This window comes from Protopterus annectens, chromosome 7.part0 (genome assembly GCF_019279795.1).
Source record: "Protopterus annectens isolate FY-2018-M chromosome 7.part0, PAN1.0, whole genome shotgun sequence".
In the NCBI taxonomy this organism is placed as follows: Eukaryota; Metazoa; Chordata; order Ceratodontiformes; family Protopteridae; genus Protopterus; species Protopterus annectens.
The window spans coordinates 649,722,450-649,731,647 of NC_056739.1; the positions used below are offsets into that span (position 1 = coordinate 649,722,450).

Consider the following 9,198-nt stretch of genomic DNA (forward strand, 5'->3'; position numbering starts at 1 on the left):
TGTGAACATCCAAGGAATGCAGCTTGTATTCACCCTTGTTTTGATATTTAGGAAAGAAAACAGGGAGGTTAATGGACTGATTAATATTTGTTTCTGAGGCCACCTTAGGAAGAAAGGAGGGATTGGTCCTGAGGTATATGTGGTCCGGATGGAAAATCAAGTAAGGAGGCTTAGAAGATAAGGCTTGAAGTTCCGAAACTCTTTTGGCCGAAGTAACGGCCACTAAGAAAGCAGTCTTAAGGGATAAAAATTTAAGATCTACTGTGGCCGCAGGTTCGAATGGGGGAGCGGTCAAGGCCTGAAGAACCAAGGACAGATCCCAAGGAGGAACCGCTTGCTTGACAGGGGGCCTAAGGAGAAAGGTGCCTTTAAGGAAGACTTTACACAATTTGGCAGACATAAGTGGTCCAGAGTCATGACCAACATGATAGTGAGAAATGGCCGCAAGATGCACTTTGACCGTGGAACTACTGGCACCATCATTAAAAAGAGTGGTGAGGAAGTCTAGCACCAGAGGAAGGGGAACCGTGAAGGGATCTAGACCTTGCCGCTCCACCCAAATGGAGAACCGTTTCCATTTACTGCGGTAAACTTTCCTGGTAGATGGCTTATGAGCCGCTACCAAGATGGCCTTAACGGGAGACGAGATACCGAGTCCTAATTAGAGTGGAACTGGAGCAGCCAAGCCGTTAGCTTCAGGTTGTCCAGATTCGGAGTTGGTAGGTTCGATGGATGAAATCAGATCCGAATGGGATCTAGAATCCAAGGTGGATTCACCGAGTGAGACCTTAGGAAAGGGAACCAGATCTGTTGAGGCCAGAATGGGGCAATGAGGATCATTCTGCACCCCAACCGAGAGGCTTTCTGAAGAACTTGGAGCATCAGAGGCAAAGGGGGGTAAGCATAAAGAAGACCGGGAGGCCAAGCATGCACCAGAGCTGTCTCGGGAATCCCTGGAGGAGGGATTAGAGCAAAAACTGTCGCACTTGGTGTTTAAGGGAGACGCAAAAAGATCGCAACAAGGAGTTCCCCACCGTGCGAAGATACGTTTCGCTACTTGAGCATTGAGAGACCACTCGTACGGGGAGAGAATGGTGCGACTGAGTTTGTCTGCCAGGATGTTGGACCGACCCGGAATATGCGTTGCGATGAGAAAGCGGTTGGTGGAGATCGCCCATTCCCACACTCTCATGGCTTCTCGACATAAGGGATAAGACCTGGTTCCCCCCTGTTTGTTGATGTACCAGACCACCGACATGTTGTCTGACTGAATCTCAATTGTTCCCAGGGGAAGAAAGGCCTGAAGTGCTCGCAACGCCAAGAGCACTGCTCTCATCTCTAGAACATTGATATGCAGGAAGGTCTCCGAGTCGTTCCATGTGCCTTGGACTGTCCTGCCTGCAATATGCCCCCCCCCACCCGAGGCGGGAGGCATCCATGGTCACCGTGGCGAGAGGGGGAGAAGCACAAAAAGGCGCGGCCTCCGTGGAGATCCTGTGAGTGGAGCCACCACAAGAGGGACCGCTTGCAAGCCTTGCTGATCGCAATGGGATGATGCAGAGGTAGTGCAAGGTAAGACCACTGAACTTGAAGTGTCCACTGAAGGACCCGCATGTTGAATCTGGCGAGAGGAAGAAGAGATATTGCTGCCGCCATGGACCCTAGAGCCCTCAGGACCAATTCTGCCGGAACAGAGCTGGAGTGGAGGATGGCCCGCACCTGGAGTCGCAAACTCTGAACTCTGTCAGATGTGAGGAAGGCTCTTAACTCCCTCGTGTCTAACCTGGCACCTATAAAATCTATCAACTGAGTAGGGGCCAGGTTGGATTTTGCTACATTTATCGTGATGCCCAAGCGGGGAGCTAGATGAAGAAAGGAGTCTCACGCCAATGATAGTAGATGCCTTGTTGGGGCGGTAAGGAGCCAGTCGTCCAGGTATGGGAAGACCTGCACCCCCTGAAGCCTCAGGTGGGCCACAACCACTGCTAATACTTTGGTGAACACCCTGGGGGCTGTGGTGAGACCAAAGGGAAGGACCCTGAACTGGTAGTGACTGGCTCCCAGCCGGAAGCGAAGAAACCTCCTGGAACGTCTGTCCATTAGTATGTGGTAGTACGCATCCTTGAGGTCTATAGAGCACATCCAGTGGTTCATTCCCAGAAGGGGAAGGATAGATTGTAGGGTGATCATCCAGAACTTCTCTTTGGGAACTGCCAGGTTTAACAGGGACAGGTCTAAAATTGGTCTTAGGTCCCCCGTCTTCTTTGGCACTAAAAAGAACCTGGAGTAGAACCCTGATCCGATCTGGTCTGGGGGGACGGGCTGGATGGCTCTTTTCCCCAGCAGATGGCCAATTTCTGCCGAAGCGGCCTCCCGCTGACTGGGTGGAACGTCGGGGAGGGATTTTAATTTTGGAAGGTGATGAAAAGGAATCTTGTATCCTCTGGATATAATGCGGAGGACCCAGCGGATGTTACGGACTCCCATGCTGCTAGGTGCTCTGAAAAACGTCCCCCGACTGCCTCCAGAGTGGAGCAGTCGGGCAACCCTTCAGGGCTGCTGCGCGGGCCGTTCAGAGAAAGGTTCTCTGGACCCGAAGTTAATGGGAGCCCCTCTGCCTCTGGGGCGGCGTCCTCCCTGTCCTCCTCTGCCATGGAAGGTCTGGTTGTCCTGAGCGGGTTGGGATTGCTGCGACTTCCGGAACCACATCTTCTTCTGGCCCTTTTGGTTCCTAGAGTAGGGCCTCTGGGGCACAGAGAAGCGGATTCCGACGGCAGACAGCATCTTCCTGTCCTTTTTGCTCTGGGTCAAGGTGTCGCGAACCGTCTTGCCAAAAAGGGCAGAACCATCGCGAAGGACGCCTTGAAGGGCTCCGTGAAATCGCAATGGCGGAGCCAGGCCTGGCGTCTTGTGACTAGGCCTACTCCTGCAGCTCTAGCGGCTCCCTCAGTAGCATGGGACAGCAACCGCATAGAGGTATTTGTTACGGATCGAAGAGTGGCCATACGGGTAGAGTGCAAGAGTTTGTCCTCTTCCGACACGGACTCAGGGGGGGATGCAGCGTATTCTTTAAAAAGATCGTGCTGCATCCTGATCACATGTGCCAAGTAGTTGAGCGCCCTCACTGAGAAGGTCGCAGAACTAAACATTCGCTTCCCCAAGCGGTCCATCATCCGATACTCCTTGCTCGGAGGGTGGACTGAGGGACTCTCCTGAGCGAGTTCCCTCTTGGTGGCTGCTGTCAACATGGCATCTACAGGGGGCCCCTTACTCCAGTGGGCACAGTCTGCAGGGGGGCTAAGGATTCGGTCTGGCCGTTTGGGGATTGGCTCCACGGTGTCCGGTTCCTTCCACGCCCTGATGGTAATGAGGTCCACCAGGGGGTCGGCAGGAGGGGACACCCAAGAGGTAGATGGGCCCAGTGGCCGGATGGTGGAAGCCTGACCCAGTGCAGATGGAGCGCGGGACAAAGCCGAAGCAAGTGCCGGGGGTCCGGAAGCCCTCAACAGAGCCCTCTCCACTACATCAAAAGCAGAGGGGGAGCCAGCCTCGACCAAAGGATCCAAAAGTTGGCTCCCCCTCGGATTCGAAGAGTGGATCGGAGCCGGCCCCGAGACACTCGGATCCGAGGGACCAGTGCGCTCCGACTCAGACGGCGCCGAAGGCACACTGAATCCCCCGGATCCGAAGCACTCGAGGGCAAGGTCGGATCCGAAGTACCTAGTACTATCGGCGCCAACCCACCCCGGCCCGGCTGCCCGGCTCAACGCCCAACCCGGTAGCGGGTCGGAGAAGGAGCTATTAGCTTGAAAAATGGGGTCAAGCTCCCGGGGGGAGGCAGGAGCACTCCCATCTGCATCTGGGCCTGGGTGAACCTTCTCATCATCTGGTCCAGATCGGTGTCAGAAAAAGAATAAGTGGATCTCGAAGAGGCTACCGAGGTAGGCCTTGAGTGCCTCCTCAATAGCCTCGACGGAGATCGGGTCTCCTCCTCCTCAGGCCCCGGTGAAAAGCAGACCGGAGCCGAGGGAGGGGAGAGCCAGTAGCCAAGGAGGCCGGAGGAGAAGCCCGCTTAGCTGGCGGGGCCAAAACAGAGGTCTCGGCCCGCCAGGTGCTTCTCCTCCGGTCCTTTTCTGCCTCTCTCCTCCAACCCAGTAGCAGGAGGTTGAGTCCCAAGTGGAGGAGGGAGAGCAGGAGAGGCGGGAACCGAAGCCACGGTTCCCACCACAGGAGTGGGAGCCGAAGCAGAGTCCGGGGGCAGAAGTCCCGCCAGGACCAGCTTCGACCTCCGCTCCTTCAATGCCCTGGGGTTGAACCCTGCACAAATGGAACATCCAGAAGTGAGGTGTTCAACCCCAAGGCATCGAACGCACCGAGTGTGGCCATCAGCAGGGGATAGCTTATGGCCACACTCGGAGCACTTGGAGAAAATTGCCTTAGGGGCTTCTGACATGGTAAAGTCTTTTTTTTTTTTTTTTTTTTTTTTTTATTAACAAAAAAAACAAAAGACAGAGAAACTGATACTAAATTAGTACACACACACAAGGCCCCACACAATACACTCACACAGAAACTGCGACCAGCGAGGGGAGGGTAAACTAAAGTTCTTAAAATTAAGAATTTTAAGCTAAAACTAACAAATTATGAAAGGGAACCTAATACAATCACTCAAAAAACACAATAACTATTGAATAAAACGCTTTCTTTGAATACAAAAATCACTTAGCTGAAGAGCCCAGAATCCAAGACCTGGTTACCAGCGCGGCAAACTAGATCTGAGGTCATGTAGGGAGAGCAGGGCATTATGGGTGAGGGGAGGAGCTAGGAGCTCGGATCCATAGCTGGTAAAACCATGCCGGTTCGGATCCGATATCGGATCCATAACACACAGGTTGCAGACAAATAAATCTCCTACTTCAGATCTGGTAAGGCAAATAGCCTGCTTTGAAGTGGAGGTATCTTCTGCAAGATTTCCTAATTGGGATATGCAGATAAGCCTCTTTTAAGTCTACAGTTACCAACCAGGCATCCTTGCCTAGCATAGGTAGTAACTGTTGGAGAGTCAGCATTTTGAATTTCGGAATGTCCAGAAATGTATTTAGAATGGATAAGGCCAGAATTGGACGTCATGATTTGTCTTTTCTGGGTACCAGGAAAAGTCTTGAATAAAACCTTGTCCCTTTCCTTTTCTGGTACTGTTGTCTGCTTTAACATGGTCAGGCAGACTTTGCTCCTTGAGCCAAGCATGCCTTCTTATCACAGATCCAGTTAAAGCAGCCCTGCAAGAGGCCTCCAAGGAATCAAAACCACATTGCAAAGTATGTTTTCCAACTTGTTCAGCTGAATGCAATAAATCTTGCAACTCTTTATTTTCCACACAGTCAGAAATCAACATAATTTTCTGTTTAAGTAAGCCCATGACATGCTGTTGATATTTAAGCATATGAAATTGACAGTTTAAAGCCCTGATTGCCAAAGTTGCAGATGTGTAAACCTTCTTACCCCATCTATCCAGCACCCTGGAATCTCTATCCGAAGGGGTAGGATTTTTAGCAGTAGAAGCCTTAACGCCCTTGGGACCCTGAGAAATGGTTTCAGGGTCAGCAGTAGGGTTTTTAAAGAGGAATTTGTGGGAGTCAGGAACCCTGTAATATCTGTCTGGCTTGCTGGGAACCGGTGGCAGGGAATCAGGAGTCATACTGGACTCTGAGGAAACATCATCAACAATGTCTAGAACAGGAGGTATAGCCAAAGGCCTATGTTGAGGAAGAAGGAAATCCCCAAGTCTCTTTTTAGATTCTGAGACATCCTGACTTTCCCAGTGAAAGTGTTCCCTTAAGGTATGCAAAGTTTCTCCAAAAGAAAAATCCTCAGGAGTAGCAGCAGAAGGGATGGAATCTTCTGCATCAGAGTCCTCATAAGAGGGAATAGATAATTCCTGATCAGAAGAGGAATCAGAAGAAATAGAAACCTTATCTGGAGATTCAGTCAGTGCCTTGCCTAGACCTCTTAGCAGGAGGGGGGATGGGTACCCCTGATCAAGGTAATTAAATCCCCAGCCATTTTGATCATTTGTTTCTTAAACACTGGGGCCTGTACACGTGGCCCAAGCATTGTTTTTTTAGACATAGAAGTAGATTTTGGCCTTAGTTTTGAAGATGGAGTCAGTTTAAATTACAAATCTTTAGGCCTGAAAATACCCTCAGAAGCGGTGCCTGCTCAGCGGCTCCGGACCCATCTAAGGTAGAGACATCCACGGTTTCAATTACTTAAATTATCTCACAGCATACTGGACTCCGAATGGGTCTCAGTAGAGGCCTACGAGTCAAAAGTAGTGGGTATCAGGGGCTGTGAAAGCACCTCACTGAGTACTGGCAAACCGGCGACTGCTTAGGAAAAGCTTCGTCATCGGTTTTGGACCTCGACGGCCTGTCTCTGTCTTTTTCTTTGCGTTTTTTTTTGGTATTCCGGTAGTCGGATTGCTAACTGACGACATTTCTGGATAGTTGCATCTCGAGCCAAAATATTTAGAAGCAAAAATCTACCGACGTTTAATAGAGCGTTGATTACATTTAGCACAAAACCGACAGCAAGGCATGTTGTCGTCAGGGCCTAGGCAAGGAATACAGTACAAATAAAAATCCTTATGAGGTATTTGCTTCCCACAAGTAATACAATTATTAACTTTTACTGACATCGGTAAGGAGCAAGAAAAAGTTTCCCCAACGGGGTACTTAGCTTTTAGTTGAAGACTTCGGTTCTGAAACTCGAAAACAAAAATTTCAGGAGTCGGCCGACTGACACTTGCGAACTGCTTCTGCTTCGGGCACTGCGTGGCAAGAAACACTGATGTAATGGCATCGGCTGCATGTTTTATACCCCTGATGACCTGACATCATGGAAGAAGGGACAGCAACCGATGCAGGACCCAAGACTTTGTTAATCAGGCCGACTGAGGGCAACCCGCCAGCAGATTACCTAAATGTAATGACTGCAACAGTGAAACACGAAGAACATCTGTAAAGCTTTAGAGATGGTGCAGAGGTGGACTCAATCAGATCCAACAACCAATGCATTGAACTGGATGAAAACAGACAACATTAGATCTAACAAATTCAGGAGAAATAAACCAATAAAATGGAAAGAATGGGCGAGTCAAATGACTATTTAAGCAAAGGACAACAGCAAAATGATGAGAGATTACCTGTGGAGCTCTTGAAGGTCGATCCCTTAGGTAGTAGAGTTTTGTAACAAAACGTCCTGGTGGATGGACAGTGCCTCAGGAAGACTTCCCTAAAAAAAGATATACAAATTTGTGAGAACAGATACACCAAACTTCTGATATGCTGCAAAAACTAATATGGAGCTGATGTGCCTTACCTTAAAATCAGTTTGAGGCATTCACTCCTGTGGCAAGCATTTCTTCTGTTACCCTTAAGCAAAACATAATAGCCAGGTGTGACAGGTACTCAAAGTACTGTTGCTTAAATCCTACTTACTTGTAAACAATAGGTGTTCAAATTCCTCACTGCCTTGGTGGCATTTTGGATTATCTGGCAAAATAACCCAGTACTGGCCAACTTTCAAAAGCTCAGCCTTTCCCCCCTCTCTCTCTCCCAGTGACAGCTGATTAGCTGAGCATATCTTGAGAGAGAAGCCTACAGCTGCCAGAGTGAGTGAGTGCTTAGGCTTTTTCACTTCCACAAACAGGAAAGTACCTATCTAGCAAATTCTGCAACCAATCACAACACTATATAAAAAAACTAATCAAATCCACCTGAACTATGTACAATCTGGGAGATGGTGAGTGGGTGGGTGCTGCCACTGATGCAGTGAGGAATTCAAACGTCTACTGTTATAGCAGAGTAGGACTTGTGCAACTGTACAATTTTCATTATTCCCACTGTCTCAGTGACAATTTGGGTAGATTCCCAAAGCTTACCCTAGCTGGGAGGTTGAATGATAAGTATCCAGTATCCAGGAGCCCCTGGAGAATAGCCCTAGCAATGCCTACTCTGGGCCTTGAAAAGGAATCCAGTTTGTAGTGCTTTGGTTTGTGAAGTTATGAACATAGGACCAGGTTACTGCCTTTACAATGCATCTAGAAACCAACCCTTCCCAATGGCTTCAAAGAGGATAAGGCCCAAGTCCAGTGAGCCTTGACACTGCCTGGAAGACATTTACCATGGTGGGAGTAAGAGGAAACAGCAGCAGAGGACAATCATCATGTAATAGTTTGCTTAGAGACAGGTTGACCTTTCTTAGCCCTCCCCCCTTACAGTGGACAAACAGCTGTTCATCATTCCTAAATGTCTTTGTTCTGTCAAGGTAGTATCCAAGTAGCCCGTGTGCATCCAAAGTACATACAGTCTTTTCTTTCTTGTTTTTTTGGACCAAATGAAAGATTGATGGCTTAATTCAAGGTTAATCCAGAAACAACTTTAAGCATGAATAATGGATTAGTGAGTACCACAATCAATCCTATCCTTGTGAAAAATCACATAGGGCTTGTCTACCATGAGAGCTTGCAGCTCAGAGACTTGCCTTGCAGATGTCACAGCAGTGAGTAAATCAGTCTTCCAAGTAATGAACTGTAACTCATCCTGACAGGCAGGTTAAAAAAATTGACAAGATCAAATTTTTAAGAACAAAGTTGAGATCTCATGTAGGAGAAATTTGCTTTTGAGGGGAGTTTCACATGCAACACTTCTTATAAACCTATATTCCTCTACAGCTTACATAGATACTGTCAATAAAGGAAGAGACAATGGTAAACTAGCCTCCTTATTTCTAGACTTTTCTAAAGTCTTTTAACACAGTTTGTCACAGTAAACTTAAACTTCAAATGTGTTCAAGTCTCTCTCCGCCCACCTTGCTAGGGTTCAAAAGCTACCTATTCAATAGGCATCAGTCAGTAAAATGGCACTTAAACCTCTTCTCCATAACCTCCAGTCACCACTGGTGTACCACAAAGCACAATCCTTTATTCCTTCTCCTTTAACACTTTCACCAACATCCTCCACACACCCAAACAACAGGCCTCCTTAATACATTACACAGATGGCTCCACACTCATCTGCACATCTGACAATATGGCACATCTCAAAAAAAAATACGCAAGAAGCTTTAACAGCCACTGAAACATGGCTTTGTATCTCACAACTCCTGCTCAACACCACACAAACTACTATGTTTTCC

The 9,198-nt window shown here is 48.4% G+C and overlaps 1 protein-coding gene across 2 annotated transcripts in view; it reads right to left on the reverse strand.

Moving 5' to 3' along the window:
• Nucleotides 1–7,339, reverse strand: part of PEAK1 (pseudopodium enriched atypical kinase 1) — a 1,072,364-nt gene extending 1,065,025 nt beyond the window's left edge. For both annotated transcript variants that reach the window (XM_044077216.1, XM_044077215.1), the window contains exon 1: nucleotides 7,205–7,339. The gene's annotated coding sequence lies outside the window, so the exon portion shown is untranslated. The remainder of the gene's footprint in view (nucleotides 1–7,204) is intronic.
• Nucleotides 7,340–9,198: the final 1,859 nt, after the last annotated feature.